General features: G+C 43.8%; 1 protein-coding gene across 1 annotated transcript in view; it reads left to right on the plus strand.

Annotated features, from left to right (window-relative positions):
* The window catches only part of gabrb3 (gamma-aminobutyric acid type A receptor subunit beta3), a 387,525-nt gene that overhangs the window by 87,016 nt on the left and 280,580 nt on the right, over positions 1–19,929 (plus strand). The gene's annotated exons all lie outside the window — the stretch shown is intronic.

Genomic DNA, 19,929 nt, shown 5'->3' on the forward strand with positions numbered 1-19,929 from the left:
AGCTAAAATTCTCCAGTCCTGGCAACATCCATGTAAATCTCCTCTGTACCCTCTCTAGTGCAATCACATCTTTCCTGTAATATGGTGACCAGAACTGTGCACACTACTTAAACTGTGGCCTAATTAGTGTTTAATACAGTTCTAGCATAGCCTCCCTGCTGTTATATTCTATGCCTTGGCTAATAAAGGATAGTATCCCGTATGACTTCTTAACTACCTTATCTACCTGCCCTGCTACCTTCAGGGATCTGTGGACATGTATTCCAAGGTCCCTCTCTTCCTCTACACATCTCAGTATCCTCCCATTTATTGCATATTCCCTTGCCTTGTTTGATCTCCCCAAATGCACTACCTTACACTTCTCTGGATTGAATTCCATTTGCCACTTTTCTGCCCACCTGACCAGTCCGTTGATATCTTTCTGCAGTCTACAGCTTTCCTCCTCACTATGAACCACACGGCCAATTTTTGTATCATCTGCAAACTTCTTAATCATGCCCCCTACATTTAAGTATAAATCATTAATATATACCACAAAAAGCAAGGGCCCTAGTACTGAGCCCTGCGGAACCCTCCTGACAACAGCCTACCAGTCACAAAAACACCTGTCAACCATTACCCTTTGCTTCCTGCCACTGAGCCAATTTTGGATCCAATTTGCCACTTTCCCTTGGATCCCATGGGCTTTTACTTTTTTGACCAGTCTGCCATGTGGGACCTTGTCAAAAGCCTTGCTAAAATCCACGTACACTACATCAAACGCACTACTCTCATCAATCCTCCTTGTTACCTCCTCAAAAAATTCAATCAAGTTAGTCAGACACGACCTTCCCTTGACAAATGCATGTTGACTGTCCTTGATTAATCTTTCTAAATGACAGTTTATACTGTCCCTCAGAATTGATTCCAATAATTTGCCCACCACTGAGGTTAGACTGACTGGCCTATGATTACTTGGTCTCTCCTTATCTCCCTTTTTAAACAACGGTACAACATTAGCAGTCCTCCAATCCTCCGGCACCTTGCCTGTTGCCAGAGAGGATCAGAAAATGATGGTCAGAGCCTCCGCTATTTCCTCCCTTGTTTCTTTTAACAGCCTGGGATACATTTCATCCTGGCCTGGCGAATTAACTACTTTCAAAGATGCTAAACCCCTTAATACTTCCTCTCTCACTATGTTTATCCCATCCAATATTTCACACTCCTCCTCCTTAGCTACAATCTCTGCATCACTCCACTCTTTTGTGAAAACAGACGCAAAGTATTCATTAAGAACCATACCCATATCTTCCGCCTCCACACATAGGTTACCTTTTAGGTCTCTAATAGGCCCTGCACTTTCCTTAGTTATCCTCTTGCTCTTTATGTAATTATAAAATATACATAACAAACATTATAAAATATATAAGCACTACGAGGCCTCCTAAGGACCTAAAATGTCGTCCGGAATGCGCGCACATACTTATAGCGTGACATGCATCGGACGCCATCTTGGTAAAGGCGTTTGCGCACGCGCAGTTAACAAGCACCAGCAGCATGTAAAGTAGGGAGAATATGCAGTAGATCAGTGTGCATCGCTGATTTAAAGGGACAGATGCGATTTTGGAACTCAACAATCCAGCCAACGCACTCTTAACCTCGCACAACTGAACAGGTTGTAAACAGCATGGAGGATCCCCCACCAGCGATCTTTAAAGGGATCATGCAGGAGTTACAGGTTAGTTGCTGGACTATTGCTTCTGGCTGCTGATGCATTTGTACCTGTTTTTGGAGGTCTCCTATACTTGAATATTAGGTCTAGGGGACATAGCCTAAAAACTAGAGTCAGGACTTGCAGGAACAAAGTTAGGAAACACTTCTACATGCGAAGGATGGTAGAAGTTTGGAACTCTCTTCCGCTAGCTCAATTGTTAATTTTAAATCTGAGATTGATAATTTTTTGTTAACCAAAGGTACTAAGGGATATGGAGTTAGGTCACAGATCAACCATGATCTCATTGAATGGCAGAACAGGCTCTAGAGGCTAAATGGCCTATTCCTGTTCCTATTTTCCTATGTTCCTATAATAAAGTTTCAACACTCTACAGGGAGTGGGCTGGCTAGCTGGCAGGCAAAAGCAAGGGCACTGGCAGAGTGGCAGGGGTGGGAGCAGGAAAACTATCATCCTGAGAGAGGACAGCAGTTCATGTTCCATGGTGCCACTGCCACTTACTGCCTCCTGTTATGCGCCACCTTCTCCTGCAAGAATGTGGGACGTATGTTGGTGGGTGTCCTGCAAGATGTTTGGCTGATGTGCCTGTCATGGTTGAATTGCTGCCAGTGTGTGTGACCTGTGAGTTGTGGGTGGGCAGCTTGAGCTTGCAACAGTGGTAATGTGTGAGGGTGAGAGAAAGCATCTGATTGGAAGAGTTGAGTACTGATTGAAAGCGTTTGTTGGTAGGTGGGTGATGGGGTATAGTGTGTGGAGCAGTAGATGCAGCTAGTGGTGCAGTTGGTAGGAAATGCCACGTGATAGTTGACCTCACTCACCTTGACCACTTGTGTCAAAGCATTGAACTTCTTCCCGCACTTCATCCATGTTCATGGCATTGATCTCGTCCCCTACTGTCTCCCACAGCCTCGAGAGCATATGTCTGGAGGGTCTGTTGTCCCCCTCCGGATATAGGATGCCCCACCTTCTGTCCACCTCTTGCACCAAGGCCTCTCGTGCATCAGCAGAGAACCTTGGTGCACGCACTCTCATAGGCCTGGTACAAACTCAGATCGGCAGATTGGTGAGGTCTGGCATGCAGATTTTGAGGATGTGGGATTTAGTAGTGCGCAACCTTTATTTAATGTTTTAACATAAGTCAACAGTTTGCAAACATAGGGATGGGACCTGCATCTGTGTTTTACGTGTGCAACGTCTGATCTCTGTTCAGACTCCGTACGGACCCATGTCTTATATTTTGCAAATAAGAGGTGCAGGCTGCCTTTAAGGGGTGCAGGATGCCTTTAAGTGGTGCTAACCACTCACGATATCGGGGTCCCCCTGCTGGTGAGCAGCCACTCATCAGTGCAGCTAGGTCTGTCTGCTGACAGATGTCAGGTAAATCACCAGGCAGCACGAATGTTACGTTAATCGCACACCACGACCCCCCTGCCCGCTTTCGGGGGTTATGCAATTTACCCCCCCTTCACTTTTAATATCGATTGCAATACACAATTGATTGAAATATGTCACATATTTTCAAATAGATTGGAAATAAAGGATAAGTTTTCATGTTTAATCGCTGCAACCCATTGATTATAAAGTAAAATGGGGCGGATTTTGCCCTTCAGGTGTAAGAGTTTGACAGAGCAGAAGTGTTTATCACAAACGTTGACAGAAACTGCTCTTGATTTTCCATCCATTTATTCTAACAGATGGAAAACCGTGAGCAGCTTGTGCCTAAATTTGTGATAAGTGCTCTTGTGCCCGGGTGCTGAGGAAGAAAATCTGCCCCAGTATTCATGCACCATACCATAATATTTTGTATTTTTTAATATTACTACACAGGCAATTTTATCATTTGCGAGCATTTGTTTCATGGCCTGTCGTAAGAAATGAAAGTGGGGTAGATTTTCAACTTGTCACCCGGGTATAAAACTGGCATTGCGGATCTGCCGCCAATTTTAATGGAAATTAAAATTGGGTGGGGGGGTTTGTAATGGGTGTCTGCTTCGCAACGCCAGGTGGCAAGATGAGAATCTACTCAGGTACGTATTTGACCACCATAATGTGTCTTTAGACCCTTCCATGCCGTTGGGCTGATGCTGTACGTTTTTGATAACTGTTGAAATTGAAACTCGTCATACCATTTCGCACTCTAATTCATCCTTACCCAAGCTACAGAACTCATTGGAGGTAGCTCTTGGCTTTGTGCGATAGTGTAAAATGAGTGATATTGGGATATTTCCATTGAGTTCAACAATCGGGAGAGATGTAAAACGGGCTGCTGATTCAATAACGTCCGTTTTATGTTATTATTATTAACAACAAACAACAACAACAACAGCTTGCATTTATATATCGCACAAGGTCAAGATCTACCCCATTCAGTTTTTTTGCTTCCTCTTACAATCTACAAGCTTTTAAAACCCAGGCTTAAAGTCATCAAGCCACTACTTCTTGATTTGTTTTATCCTCTTCTCTTTTTAACCTCAGGGGTGCCTGACACCTTTGACCTTGGCCCTCCACCTGGGTTTCTCAATAATAGTAAAATAATCATGTTAGTGTTGCAATGTATAATCATCCAAAAAATAATCCCACCTGTTTCTTTCTAAATAAAAATAGCTTAACCATATTTTGGCTTACAACTTATTTTTTTTCCTCATCTTTCAGTTGAAACAATTAGGAATAAATAGGAAATAACATTAAACAGCATAGAATGGATTATTCCTTTACTTGTAAGAGCCAGATGTAAAGTAGATTAAAAAAAAGACAATGTAAATTTAACAGCATGTCTGTAATAAGCTACTTGTGCTGTGCTTAAGTCGAATACTTTTTGTCGGGAACCCACAGTCTTTTAGCAGAGAAAATAAGAGAGAACTATACTAATTTTGTTGAGAATCTCTGGTATCTAATTAAACAGATGTACTGAATGACAATAAGTGACGTCAGCTACCCATGGACTACTGCCATAATGCTTAAAGCATGGGTGCTATTTAATTGGTATAATTTTTCATACACACAGGCATTTTCCTGCCTGTCAGAAAATGCTCGTCTGATAATTACTATGTTGTTAAAGCCTTTTTTTCTTCTTTTCCTAATTACCAATAAGGTCATGTAAATGATGATAATTGTGGTCAGATGTTAAAAAAATAACTTTAGCAATATTCTTTGTTGTAAAACTTACAAAACATTGAATTTGGCTAAGTTTGAATTAATTTATCAATTCAATTATCTATCTGTCTGAATTAATATTTATGAAAAATGCCTTGGTGTACAATCCTTTTGTATTATAAATTGTATTTTGTCTGAGAATACAAGGTCTGTATGTATCTCATGTTGTTTCATAATTTAAGCAGTAGTGAATGATTTCCCTTTGCTCTCTGTGAATATGCAAATCATGAAGTAGGGAGGGCAGCATGATAAAGGTAGGAAAGGAAGGGTCTATACCAAAAATTAAACTTTTAGTACTTCACTGACTATTTTTGGTAAAGGTTTCACTTACACACTATAGCAATTGCAAGCACTGTAGTAGTAGGAAGCTACATGAAAGCAACTACAGCCAGATGGTTAAAAAATCCCTGTAGATTCAAGCTTCCTTTTTAAACATTGGGTCTCAGTACAGTTTAAAGAGATTAGGTTAGCTGAAATATCTTGGCATCAGAAAGCACTATTTATTTTCAAATAAAACAATGCAACTTTTTAAGTTTAACTCTTTTTTTTAAGCAATTCCTTCATTTGTAGTGCCCTGAGTCTGTGGGGTAGATTTTTGTCTTCTCCCACAGGCAGTAATCTGGCAGAGCGGATCACCTACTGGTTATAGAAGCACCCCCACCCCCCGCCCCCCACAACCCCCGCCAACCCGGGCCCCTCGATTTTCATTCCATTCTGTTTTGTCACTGCATGCTGAAATCTGTTAATTGAGAGCAGGAAACGTTAGCAATAAAATCCCTAGATTTACATTTGTACTGGTTCTGCACATAAGAAAGAGGTTTGCATTTATATAGCATCTTATCATATCTCTCAGAAATGTCTCAGAACACCTCTCATATAATAAATTACTTTGAGGTGTAGTAACTGTTGTTATGTAGTTCTCTTAGTTGTCCTGGCCAACATTCCACCAATAATAACAGATTATTGTCGTGTATTTGCCTACGTAACAACAGAGACCACTTCAGAAGTAATCCATTGGTCAGAAAAAGCTTTGGGACATCCGAAGGATGAGATAAGGTGCTATATAGATGTAGATGCTTTCTTTTCTTTAAGCATTATTATGTAGGTAAGTGCAAATGTAACATACAAATGTGGAGATCCCAGAACCACCAATGAGATGAACAACCAGGTAATTTACTTTTGATGGTGTTGGTTGAAGGAGGAATGTTGGCCAGGAAACCAGGAGAACTCCCTGCGATTTGAATAGTACTATATGATATTTTACTGAACATCTGAACTGTAGACAGGGTCATGGTTTAACATTTCATCCTGAGGCTGGTACCTCCACAGTACTCCATGTAGTGTCATCTTGGATTATGAGTTCTGGCATGGGGCTCAAACCCACAGCCTTCTGACCCAGAGACAAGAGTAATTTTGCAAAGTTAGATTATGGTCTTGGTATGAGTACACATCAGATATTCACTAAATTATTTTGAGATGTGAAGCTAACAAAGACTGTAGAAAATGTTTGCCATTGCCTATTTGCTGCTGTTGGAAAGAACTTTGGGACAACTTTGGGTGAAATCTAATTTCTCCCTATTTGATTTTACTCTGCAACTAACTTGTCTTATACCTGACTGTGATGCTGTTGCTAAAAAAGGAATGTGCTCTATTCCCCAGCGTTGAGAGCTCCTGCTTTAAGGAGCACAAAACTCACCCTACTGCCAAAAAAAACTGCTTTCATTAATATGTTGAATGCTGTAAAATATTGAGCTAAGTATAATCACTAAACAATTGTAATGTTCTCCCCTCACCTCATGATAGTTAAAAGCTATTGGTTAGATACTAATGCCAAGCCTAAATGAGCCTGCCAGTATGTAGTTTACCTGACTGCTTCTGAAACTTGCAGTTCCAGCTATTTCATAGACTTGGAGAAACCTAGAAAGTACATTATTGATAGTTATAGCACATGTTTAATGAGTCAGGGCTTAAAACCTGTGGAACCTCCTACTTCCCTCGGTTTTCCCTTCCTTTTACAAAGTACAGGCTCTTAAAACCCAAGCTTGGTGTCACCTAATTGCCATTTCTTAATTTACCTCATCTCTCTTTTCAACTTTGGTGGTATCCTGACTATGGACCTTTGCCCCTCACTTGGATTTCTCAGTATTGAAAAGGCCCAAATAAGAAATAACTTCAGTTGCTAAAATATTAGTCAGGTTGCACCACGTCCCAGTAGACAGGCATCTACATCAAACTTTTTTTTTACAAATAAAGCACTTGAATTCTGACAAAGTTAAAAATTGTGTTGGTAGAAGTTGCAATTGTTAATGCCCAGTCTCTTGGCTTCACTTAAAGGTTCACATTTCACAGCAATACTAGATAATAAAACCTTCATGGTGAAGTACTTCCACATATAAAACTAATGACGTGAGTATTGACACCACTATGTCAGCCAATGAGTTGGAGGCGGGGCAGGATTTACGGCATGACTTACAGCAAACAATCTATTTTACAGCAAACAGAGTCTATTTAAACAGAATCTCTATGAACTAAAGTAAACAGAATTCATACCGAAACTACAGCAAAGTCTCTGGATAAAAGCAGGATTATTTCTCCAGCAAAATGCAGTGAGTCGAGGATAGTTATATAATACAGATTAATTATTTCTCCAGCAAATTGCAATGCATGAAGGATAGTTACATAATACAAATTACCTGCGTAAAAACAATCCCAGTAACTTTCAGCATTGCGGTCTCCAGGCGTGATTGATGGGGGAATTACCCGTTCTAGCTGGGGCTTATGGGGGGGTAATTTTAACCCCCAAGAACAGGCGGGGAAGGAGTGGTTGGGAGGTTAAAACAATAGCTTTTTAGAGCAGGACCGCATCCCGGCTCCAACGTGCCCACTTTGGGTTTGACCCAGGCAGATTTGGATGCGCGCACACAACAGACACCCAGAAGTCCGGCCCCTACTTAAAGCAGGCGGGCCGATACTTAAAGGGGCAATGTACCTCATTGAAATAGCTGAGGTACTTAATATTTTGTGTATTATAAAAGTAAAATGAATTTAACCTTACCTGTTCGGGTTTCCCATCGCTTCCAATTCACGTCAGGTGAAAGTAGGTGAGAAGGGCCGGATCCATGAGGTGAGTGCCTTTATTGTACTGCATGTGGGCCTGGAGGAGCAGGAGTGTTTCATCCAGGCCCGACAAGCTCACCTGGCATGACAGAAACCCCGCGATTGGCCCCCCCCCCCCCCCCGATGCTGGACCCCCTGATCTCGATGCTGGCCGGAACTCCCTGATCTCGATGCTGGCCGGAACCCCCCGATCCCGATGTTGACCAGAACCCTCTGATCCCGATGCCGACCAGAAGCCCCTTATCCCAATGCTGGCTGGAACCTCCTGATCTCGATGCTGGCTGGACCTCCCAACCCCCGATGCTGGGTGGACCCTCCCAATCCCCGATGCTTCCTGAAACCCCCTGATCATAATGCTGGCTGGACCTCCCAACCCCCGATGCTGGCTGGACCCTCCCAATCCCCGATGCTGGCTGGACCCTCCCAATCCCCGATGCTGGCTGGACCCTCCCAATCCCCGATGCTTCCTGAAACCCCCTGATCATAATGCTGGCTGGACCTCCCAACCCCCGATGCTGGATGGATCCTCCCAATCCCCGATGCTGGCTGGAACTCCTTGATCACAATGCTGGCTGGACCCTCCCAATCCCCAATGCTGGTTGGAACCCCCTGATACCAATGCTGGCTGAAACCCCCTGATACCGATGCTGGCTGGACCCCCGATGTCATCCACATCCCCCAACCTCCACCCCTCTTCTGACTTTTTCCAAGACCCACGCTCTCTCGCTCCCTCCCGGCCCCCCTTTCTGATTTGCGGCTTCTTCTCCTTCTTGACAGGCAGCCAGCCTGTCAATCTGGCTGCCTGGCATGTGGGAAACCGGGAAGCACAAACACTTAATTTCAATTGAGTTGCGATCGCAGATTGCAGCACACTCAATTGGCTTCTGGGTCCCCCACGCGAATGTCTATCGAGGTGCTGGGTTCCCGGCTCTGTGATAAAATCATGCCCATGGTGTCACTATATGCAGCCTAAAACTAAATATCACTGCTCTAAAACTTTTTAATGAAGCTGCTCAAAACATGCATACAAATAGGAGTCACAAAAATATGTTACTTGAACAATAGAAACTGAGAAGTAAGAATTCTGAATTAATTATTTTCAAAATCTAGACACTGATACGGCATTAATACAGCTCTGGCAATTGTATGAGGCAAATTATTTAAAGCCCTTTATAACAGTAAGAGACACCATGATCCAAGAAGTCAATAAAAAGCCATTTAAAGGAGAAATGGTCAGGTTACATAACATAGGTTACATCGAGAAAGATATTGCCCTCAATTAAGAGGCATTCGTTTGAGCTGATTCACTGAAAGCAACCAAATCTGTGTTTCAAATTGAGCTGTTGGAATTGATGTTGAGACATAACATCAAATCTTTCACAAGATACCACTGCAGTCAAATCTTACAATCAGACTTTTAGGATATAGACTTTTCCATTGTTAAGTAATCTATAAGCAACTGTCATAAAGATTAAGGTAGGTGAATTTTGTATCTTGGCTGATGAAGAACAATTGGATTTCTGAGAAGAACTAGGCCTGGGTTCAAGGCTATCCACGCCCAGAGAACAAGCACCGGGTACTCAAATAGACTGAGCTAAAGGAGACAGACTTCAGCGCAATTTGAGAAATCAGGAATCAACATACCTGCCTTTCTTCAACATCTCAACTCTGAGATATAGTTTGGGATCCTCATTTTATTGGACATGCTACATTAAGGATTGGGTGAAGTTTAATTTCAAGGTTGGAAAATTGATCACTTTATAGATCATTTCAATGTTCTTCGGTGACATCTCAATTAAGGTCCTCAAAGACAGTAAAGCATGATAACTAATATAAGAATTCTAGGCTTATTAACAAAAGCTGATATCTTGGAGATGCAGTGGAATTCTTGTATTAATGGATTGTTTAAGTTTGACAATTGTCTGATGTTTAATACTCTCATTTCACATCCCCTCATACCTTTCCAGTAGAAGATGTTTAAAAATCACAGTTTTGGGAATAATAGATTTACTTCAGAAGTAATCAGAAATAATATTCATACTTTCTTTGCTTGCTTTTGCTTCAGGGCTTGCTGTTGGTCTGGGATAAAGTGTTATTCTAAAGTGACAAATTGAGGGATGCATCTACATGACTTCCAGCTATTGCAACTATATCTTCCAAACACTATCTGCTCATGTGCAGACATGGAAAGGATTGTGTTACTTTATTGCCTTTTCACTCCACATATTTTTCTCAGGTTCAGCCTCAAATCACTCCTGTAGGTCAGCCCTAACTCCCTATGGCCCTATCTGCCCCATATGTAGCTAAACTTTATCGTTGTGTTTCACTTTACTGGTTATATCATGTGCCCTCATATGAACTTCCTTAACTTTTAAGGCAGTAGAATAAATACCTTATTAAACTGTGGCTTAGGCAATCAACTGCCAAATGGATAACTGAAAAGAAGCAGTGATACACTGTAAAATTAGTGGTTATAGATTTAATTATTCCTTCTTAGAAGGTAGAAAATAATGTCGCATTTATTGCACTAAACTGCTAAGCGAACTGGACCTGACTTACAACAGATAGTGTTTGGAAGGTATAGTTGGGGGTTCATTGCTAATGTTCCAAGGAATCTTTCTGGCCTATCTATGTCTTCCTGATGGCTTCAGATGGGATACGGAATTGGAATAACATAGGACCAAGAATAGTCCATTCAGCCACTCGAGCCTGTTCTGCCATTCAATTAGATCATGGCTGATCTGTGCCTCAACCCCATTTACCCACCATTGATCCATATCCCTTGATACTCTTATCTAATAAAAATGTTGATCTCAGTCTTGAAAATTCCAATTGACCCCCAGTATCCATAGCCTTCTGGGGAAAGAGCTCCACTACCCTTTGTGTGAAAAAATGCTTCCTGATTCCATCCTAATGGTCTATCTCTAATTCTAAGATCATGCCCCCTTATTCTGGATTCCCCACAAGAGGAAATAGTTTCTCTGTATCTACCCTATCAAATCCCTTTATCATTTTAAAGATCACCCCTTAACCTTCCAAACTCAAGGGAATACAAATCAAGTTTATGCAACCTGTCCTCAAAATGTAACCCTTTAAGGCCTGGTATCATTCTGGTGAATCTGCACTGCTCCCCCCTCCAAGGCCAATATATATTTCCTGAGATGTGATGTCCAATAACTGAACGCAGTACTCCAGATGGGTTCTGACCAAGGCTTTGCACAACTGAAGCATCACTTCCTCACTTTTGTATTTCAACCCCCTTGAGATAAAGTCCAACATTCCATTAGCATTCTTGATTGTTTTTTGTACATGAGCTTTTAATGATTTGTGTACATAGACACCTAAATCCCTTTGCTCCTCCACAGTTTCCAGTCTCTCCCCATTAAGAATATATTCCAATTTATCTTTCTCGGATCCAACATGGATGACCTCGCACTTCCCCATATTGAATTCCATCTGCCATTGTTTTACCCACTCAATTAGTCTGTCTATGTCCCTCTGTAACTTCCTGCTCCCATCTACACAACATATTGGGCCTCCTAACTTAATGTCATCCTTCGTCCAATCATTGATATATATGGTGAAAAGCTGAGGCCCCTGGGGAACACCACTTGTCACATCCCACCAATCAGAGTGCATTCCCTTTATCCTCACTCTCTATCTCCTACCTCCCAAACAATTACCAATCCATGTACTTCCATTGTTGATAAAAAGTCACAGTACGAGGGAGCATGGAGGGGTGAGCAAACACGGCCACTTGGAGTGGGAAGTATTAGGAGGGAGTGGGGCAAGCATGAGGGAGGAGGGAGGAGGGGAGGAGGGGGGAGGAGGGGAGGAGGGAGGAGGGGAGGAGGGGGAAAGGGAGGAGGGGAGGAGGGGGAAAGGGAGGAGGGAGGAGGGGAGGAGGGGGAAAGGGAGGAGGGGAGGAGGGGAGGAGGGGGAAAGGGAGGAGGGGAGGAGGGGGAAAGGGAGGAGGGGAGGAGGGGAGGAGGGAGGAGGGGGAGGAGGGGGGAGGGGAGGAGGGGGGAGGGGAGGAGGGGAGGGGAGGAGGGAGGGGAGGAGGGGGAAGGGGAGGAGGGGGAAGGGGAGGAGGGGAGGAGGGGGAAGGGGAGGAGGGGGGAGGAGGGGGAGGAGGGGAGGGGGAGGAGGGGTAGGGAAGAGGACAGGAGGTGAGAGTGGAGGGGAGGGGAAGGGGAGGGAACATAGAGGGAGGGGCAAGGAGGAAGGGAGGGGGAAAGGAAGGGTGGGGGAGGGGAGGGGGAGGGGAGGGGAGGGGAGGGGAGGGGGAGGGGAGGGGAAGTGGAGGGGGAGGAGGTGGGGAGGGGGAGTGGAGTGGAGCAGGGAAGGTGGAGGGGAGAGGGGAGGAGGGAGGTGAGGGGAGGGGGAGGATTGGAGAGGGGGAGGGGAGGGCGTGGAGGGGTTGGGGAGGGGGGTGCGGGGGAGGGAGGGGAGAGAGGGAGGGGAGGGTAAGGGGGAGAGGGGGAGGGGAGGGGTTGGGGAGGGGGGGCGGGGGAGGGAGGGGAGAGAGGGAGGGGAGGGTAAGGGGAGAGGGGGAGGGGAGGGTAAGGGGGAGAGGGGGAGGGGAGATGTGGGGAAGGGGGTGAGGGGAGGGGAGAGGAGGGGAATGGAGTGAGGGGATGGGGAAGGGAGGGGGATGGGAGTCAGGGATGGGAGGAGGCAGAGAGGGGGAGGGAGGGGAAGAAAGGGGAGGGATGGGGGAGAGAGGGGAAGCTTGGGGAGTGAGGGGAGTGGTGGGGGGAGAGGGGAGTGGTGGGTGAGAGAGGGGGAGGGGAAGGGGAGGATGGGAGGAGGGATGGGGGGAGAGGGGGTGGGATGGGGAGGATGGGAAGAGGGAAGAGGAAGAGGATGGGAGGAGGGACGGGGGTGTGGTTTAGGATTCTTCTTAACGGCTTCCCTACAACAATGGGAAGTCCTAATTACGAAAAGCATTTCCATGGACGATCAGGCAGAAGAAAGTCTACCACAGGAATCTCTGTAGCCTGGAAGGTTACGTGGGAGGGTAAGGTCACTGTGGAAATTTCTGGAGTGAGGAATGTTGTGCCGTAGGTAAGGGCCATTTCATGGATATTTGGAACCAGGCCAGGAAGGAGGGGCAGACTTTGAAAGAAGGAAAAAGAAGAGCTGGAAAGAAGAGCAGCACTGGAAACAAACAGCGACAACTTGCATTTATAATGCACCTTTAACATATAAAAACATCCTGAGTTGTTTCGCAAAGGCATGAGGAAACTGGATGCTGAGCCAAAGAAAGAGAAATTAGGAGGAGCAATTAAAAGCTTGGTTGAAGAGGTGGGTTTTAAGGAGAGTCTTAAAGGAAGCGAGGAAGATGGAGGAGTTTAGGAAGGGAATTCCAGAGCACGGGACCTAGGTGGCTAAAGGCATGGCTGCTTACAATGGGTGAAGGGAGGGGATGCACAGGAGGCCAGAGTCAGAGGAATGGAGAGTTCAGAGGAGGTTATAGGACAAGGGAAGGTTACAGAGATAGAAAGGGGCAAATCCATGGTGAGATTTAAAAACAAGGATGAGACTTTTTAATATGAGGCTTTGAAGACTGGGAACCTATGTAGGTCTTGGAGAACGGAGATGATGGTTGAGCATGAATTGATGCAAGATAGGATACATGCAGTAGTGTGGGATGAGTTGAAATTTATGGAGGATGAGAGGCCGCCCAGGAGAGCTTTGGAATTGTTGAGTCTGGAGGTGTCAAAAGCATAGATGAGGGTTTCAGCAAAACAAAGATGGGGAGAGAGATCCTTTAAAAGTGAATAAATCGCCAGGCTCGGATGAAAGGTATCCCAAGCTGTTTTAAGAGAAGCGAGGGAGGAAATAGCGGAAGCTCTAACCATCATTTTCCGATCCTCCCTAGCTACAGGCAAGGTGCCGGAGGATTGGAGGACTGCTGACATTGTACCGTTATTTAAAAAGGGAGAAAGAGATAGACCAAGTAATTATAGGCCAGTCAGTCTAACCTCGGTGGTGGGCAAATTATTGGAATCATTTCTGAGGGACAGCATAAATCATCATTTAGGAAAGCATGGGTTAGTCAAGGACAGTCAACTTGGATTTGTTAAGGGAAGGTCGTGTCTGACTAACTTGATTGAATTTTTTGAGGAGGTAACAAGGAGGATCGATGAGGGTAACGCGTTTGATGTAGTGTACATGGATTTTAGCAAGGCTTTTGACAAGGTCCCACATAGGAACATAGGAACAGGAGTAGGCCATTCAGCCCCTCATGCCTGCTCTGCCATTTGATAAGATCATGGCTGATCTGTGATCTAACTCCATATATCCGCCTTTGGCCCATATCCCTTAATACCTTTGGTTGCCAAAAAGCTATCTATCTCAGATTTAAATTTAGCAATTGAGCTAGTATCAATTGCCATTTGCGGAAGAGAGTTCCAAACTTCTACCACCCTTTGTGTGTAGAAATGTTTTCTAATCTCGCTCCTGAAAGGTCTGGCTCTAATTTTTAGACTATGCCCCCTACTCCTAAAATCCCCAACCAGCGGAAATAGTTTCTCTCTATCCAACCTATCCGTTCCCCTTAATATCTTATAAACTTCGATCAGATCACCCCTGAACCTTCTAAACTCTAGAGAATACAACCCCAATTTGTGTAATCTCTCCTTGTAACTTAATCCTTGAAGTCCGGGTATCATTCTAGTAAACCTACGCTGCACTCCCTCCAAGGCCAATATGTCCTTCCGAAGGTGCAGTGCCCAGAACTGCTCACAGTACTCCAGGTGCGGTCTAACCAGGGTTTTGTATAGCTGCAGCATAACTTCTGCCTCCTTGTACTCCAGTCCTCTAGATATAAAGGCCAACATTCCATTAGCCTTATTGATTAGTTTCTACACCTGTTCATGACACTTCAATGATCTATGTACCTGAACCCCTAAGTCCCTTTGGACATTCACTGTTTTTAACTTTTTACCATTTAGAAAGTGCCCTAGTCTATCCTTCTTTGATCCAAAGTGGATGACCTCACATTTGTCTACATTGAATTCCATTTGCCACAGTTTTGCCCATTCACCTAATCTATCAATATCGCTTTGTAATTTTATATTTTCATCTACACTGCTTACAATGCCACCAATCTGTGTCATCGGCAAACTTAGATATGAGACTTTCTATGCCTTCATCTAAGTCGTTAATAAATATTGTGAATAATTGAGGCCCCAAGACAGATCCCTGCGGGACTCCACTAGTCACATCCTGCCAATGTGAGTACCTACCCATTATCCCTACTCTCTGTCACCTTTCGCTCAGCCAACTTCCTAACCAAGTCTGTACTTTTCCCTCGATTCCATGGGCTTCTATCTTAGCTAACAGTCTCTTATGTGGGACCTTATCAAATGCCTTCTGGAAGTCCATATAAATAACATCCATTGACATTCCCCTGTCCACTATAGTCACCTCTTCAAAAAATTCAATCAGGTTTGTCAGGCACGACCTACCTTTCACAAATCCATGCTGGCTCTCTCTGATTAACTGAAATTTCTCGAGGTGTTCAGTCATCCTATCCTTAATTACAGGCTCCAGCATTTTCCCCACAACAGATGTTAGGCTAACTGGTCTATAATTCCCTGGATTCCATCTCTCTCCTTTCTTAAAAAGCGGAGTGTCATGTGCAATTTTCCAATCCAGAGGGACAGTTCCTGAATCTAGAAAACTTAGAAAGATTATAGTTAGGGCATCTGCAATGTGCTCACCTACTTCCTTTAAAACCCTGGGATGGAAACCATCTGGTCCTGTGGATTTGTCACTCTTTAGTGCTATTATTTTCTTCATTACTGTTGCTTTACTTATGTTAATTTTATCGAGTCCCTGTCCCCGATTCAATATTAGTTTTCTTGGGATTTCCGGTATGTTTTTCTACTGTAAATACTGACGCAAAGTAATTGTTCAACATGTCCGCCATTTCCCCATTGTCAATGACAATATCCCCACTTTCAGTTTTTAAGGGGCCAACACTGCTCCTGACCACCCTCTTTTTCCTAATGTAACTATAAAAGTTCTTCACATAGTAAACTGGTCAAAAAAGTAAAAGCCCATGGGATCCAAGGGAAAGTGGCAAGTTGGATTCAAAATTGGCACAGTGGCAAGTAGCAAAGGATAATGGTTGACTGGTGTTTTTGCGATTGGAGGGCTGTTTCCGGTGGGGTTCCGCAGGGCTCAGTACCCTGTTCTATCCTTTTGTGGTCTTGAATGTGGGGGGCTTGATCAAGAAGTTTGCAGATAACACAAAGATTGGCCGTGTGGTTGATAGTGAGGAGGAAAGCTGTGGACTGCAGGAAGATGTCAATGGACTGGTCAGATGGGCAGAAAAGTGGCAAATGGGAATTCAATCCAGAGAAGTGTGAGGTAATGCATTTGGAGAGGGCAAACAAGGCAAGGGAGTACACTATAAATGGGAGGATACTGAGAGGTGTAGAGGAACAAAGGAACCTTGGAGTGCATGTCCACATATCCCTGAAGGTAACAGGACAGGTAGATAAGGTGGTTCAAAAGGCATACGGGATTCTTTCCTTTATTAGCCGAGGCACAGAATATAAGAGCAGGGAGGTTATGCTAGAACTGTATAAAACATTGGTTAGGCCACAGCTTGAGTACTGCTTACAGTTCTGGTCACCACATTACAGGAAAGATGTGATTGCACTAGAGAGGGTACAGAGGAGATTTACAAGGATGTTGCCGTGGCTGGAGAATTTTAGCTATGAGAAAAGATTGGATAGGCTGGGGATGTTTTCTTTGGAACTAAGAAGGCTGAGGGGAGATTTAATTGAGGTGTATAAAATTATGATGGGACTAGATAGAGTGGACAGGAAGGACCTATTTCCCTTAGCAGAGGTGTCAGTGAACAGGGAGCATAGATTTAAAGTAATTGGTAGAAGGATTAGAGGGGAGCTGAGGAGAATTCTTTTCACCCAGAGGGTGGTGAGGGTCTGGAACTCACTGCCTGAAAGGGTGGTAGAGGCAGAAACCCTCAACTCATTTAAAAAGTACTTGGATGTGCACTTTAAGTGCCGTAACCTACAGGGCTAGGGACCCTGGAAAGTGGGATTAAGCTGGATAGCTCTTTTTTGGCCAGCATGGACATGATGGGCCGAATGGCCTCCTTCTGTGCTGTAACTTTCTATGATTCTATGAAAAAAGAGAGACTAGGAAATATATAAAAAGAAAAAACAAAGCAGGCTTGAAATGCCACACAGGCCTTCAAAAATATGAAAGGGGAAAAACAACACAAGCTTGGAATCAGTAAGGCAGGAGAACCTTACCTGGAGAGAACTGCTATGTGGGGGGGGGGTTCAGAGGGCCACATCGTGTGATCCATTCCAGCCAATGACATGTAAGGATACAAGTAAACATTGCCGGAGGTTCACCAAGGAGGAATTAACTTCAAAATAAATAGGATAATCGAAGCATTATGCGAATGACATTGCAGCAAACACAGGCAAGACAAAATAGTGACACCCAGGTGTGACAGGAAGTGCGAGTAATCAACAGTACATGCCTGCTATATGCAAGACTTTAAATTCATTATAAATAATACATCGGTATTCATAATCTATTGGCCCATTTAGAGCCTGACACCAATCACAAGTCACTATTATGTTATAGTCAACAATGGTCATTTTACCATGTTTCTCTATATTTTTACACACATTTTATAATTTAAAACAATGTATTCCACAAATTCATCATTCATCTTTTTAGCATCCATTTTTTATTACTTTACTTCAGTAAACCAACCATTACAAACAGACAGATTAGAAATTGAAATAATGGAAAATGGTAAACAATTAATGATTAATAGTCAAGATCTAAATACGTTTTGAATTTACCACCTAGTGTGGCTTAACATTTCATTTCAGTTCACCAAATCCTCGGAAAAATACTCAGCCTAAGTTAGGGTGCTGTTATAATGCAGGTAACAATTTAAAAGCAGTGGGAGTGGGGCAATTATCAACTGCCTGTTTCTCTCCTGAAAAATGAGCGATTGGCAGAGGAAAATCTTGCAGGCAGCTTGGACACCCATTTGTTTGGCTGATTCAATTTTCAGGCAGGCCTTCAAATAAGCACCTAGCACTCCTGTCCAAAACATGAACGCATCTTAGCCTCATAAAAATCTTCCGGCCTGCTGATGGCCTGTTCTCGACCCCCTCCCCCGCCAAACTTGGGAACTGCTCTGCCCCTCCTGCACCACACAAAAGCCGAACGATTTTCCGCCACACCAAACCAGCGGCTGCAGCGGAGAGCCCGTTCGCAGCTTGTCAGTAACGTATAAATGAGGCCCAAAGCTGAAAATGGTTTGGGCCTCCTGGTTGTGGCCTTGGGCAGGGACTGCTGGCCTTGGGCGGGCACCGCTGATATCGTGCCCATTTTTCCATTGGCTTGAGTGACATGATTTATATTGTTCGCTCCACATTACTTTCTGGCCAAGTAAAACTCATTGGTATTGAATATTGGTTAAGATATGGTGCTAGCAAAGAATCAAGAGGAAATTCAGCTCTTTGCTAACATCAATAAGATTAAAAATGAAGCTGGTGCAAAGCCAAAGTAGTGTGACCTTGTAGTGTCACACTCTAATTGCCTAAATTCTATTTGGGTGAATTCACACCTGAATAGCACTATGGTCAGCATCAACCCCGTTTATACACGTAAATGGGGTTTCCACTATCGTTCCAGCAAAGTTCCAGCGGTGGAATGGGAGCAGCTCCAAGGAAATTCACAGCCTATGTTTTACTCCATTTCAATTGGTTGTTTTCCACTTTTGTTATTCACCAGTGATAGTATGTAAAAGCTTTCCACCAAATTTCAATTCTCTCCCCTAATCAAGCACTTTGGGATGCTTTTCTGTTAAAGGCGCTGTAGCGATACAAGTTGTTGCTGCTGTTGTTGTTGTTATTATCATATTTAATCTGCAAGATACAACTGCCAGTACAGTTTCTCACCCGTCCCACTATAAACCCCTAAAAATAAAATTTATCACATAAAGAACTCACAAAAAAAATCTCAACCTTACCCATAAACTTGGTTGCAGCAACTTTCCCTGCTCCTTCCACAAGCACAGTCCATCCCCACCCCCCCCCTCCCACTTCAGTGTTCTCATGCAACAGTGCAAAGGTTGCAGAAAGTAAGGAGGAAATATTCCAGAAACAAATAGAAGACACAGGTAAAACCTAAGAGTAAGGCATGGAGAAAAGGAGAAAGTGAAAATAAATGAGAGAAAAGAAGTAAAGTGACAGAGAGGACAGAGGTAAGGGAGGTAAGAAATAAGAGAAGTCAGGGGAAAGAAAAGGGAAGGAAAAGAGAAATGAGAAAGGAGAAGAGAAGCAAAAGTGTTAGGAACACGCAGAAGAGCCTGCCTGCTGCAAATGACTTTATTTACTTCAGTACCATTGTAACCTAGTTGGCCTACTCCTGCTCCTATTTCTTATGTTCTTATGTAACCCAGGGATTGGGGAAAGGAGAGAAAGTGAGAGAGGGAGAGGCATCATTGTGAGGGTGAAGTGAAGGAACAGATACCCTCTTGGGGAGGCGAGAGAGAGAGAGACCTTATTAGGAGAGGTTAGGCATCTCTGGCTCTGCTGGGAGGAACAGCATGGTGGCTGTCGATATGTGTTAGAAAACACCGCATTCTCTGGCTTATCATGAGCAACCTCATAGCACATCCACTTATAATATATAGAAGATTAGATATAGGGGAGGATGTAAAAACTGTAATTCAATCCTACCAGTCTGCTCAATGTTCATAAACTGCTACATTGTCAGATTATGATGTCACCCACATTCCTCAATTGAATTGCAACCTTAAAATAAGTATCCCTTATACTTTATGAACCAATTGGTTTGTGGGTGGAACTCAATACAGCAAAACTATTCTCTCTTGTTCCGCAGATGGATCTATTTCGAGTCATTTCCACTGC

Source organism: Heptranchias perlo, chromosome 6 (assembly GCF_035084215.1).
Source record: "Heptranchias perlo isolate sHepPer1 chromosome 6, sHepPer1.hap1, whole genome shotgun sequence".
NCBI classification, from domain to species: Eukaryota; Metazoa; Chordata; class Chondrichthyes; order Hexanchiformes; family Hexanchidae; genus Heptranchias; species Heptranchias perlo.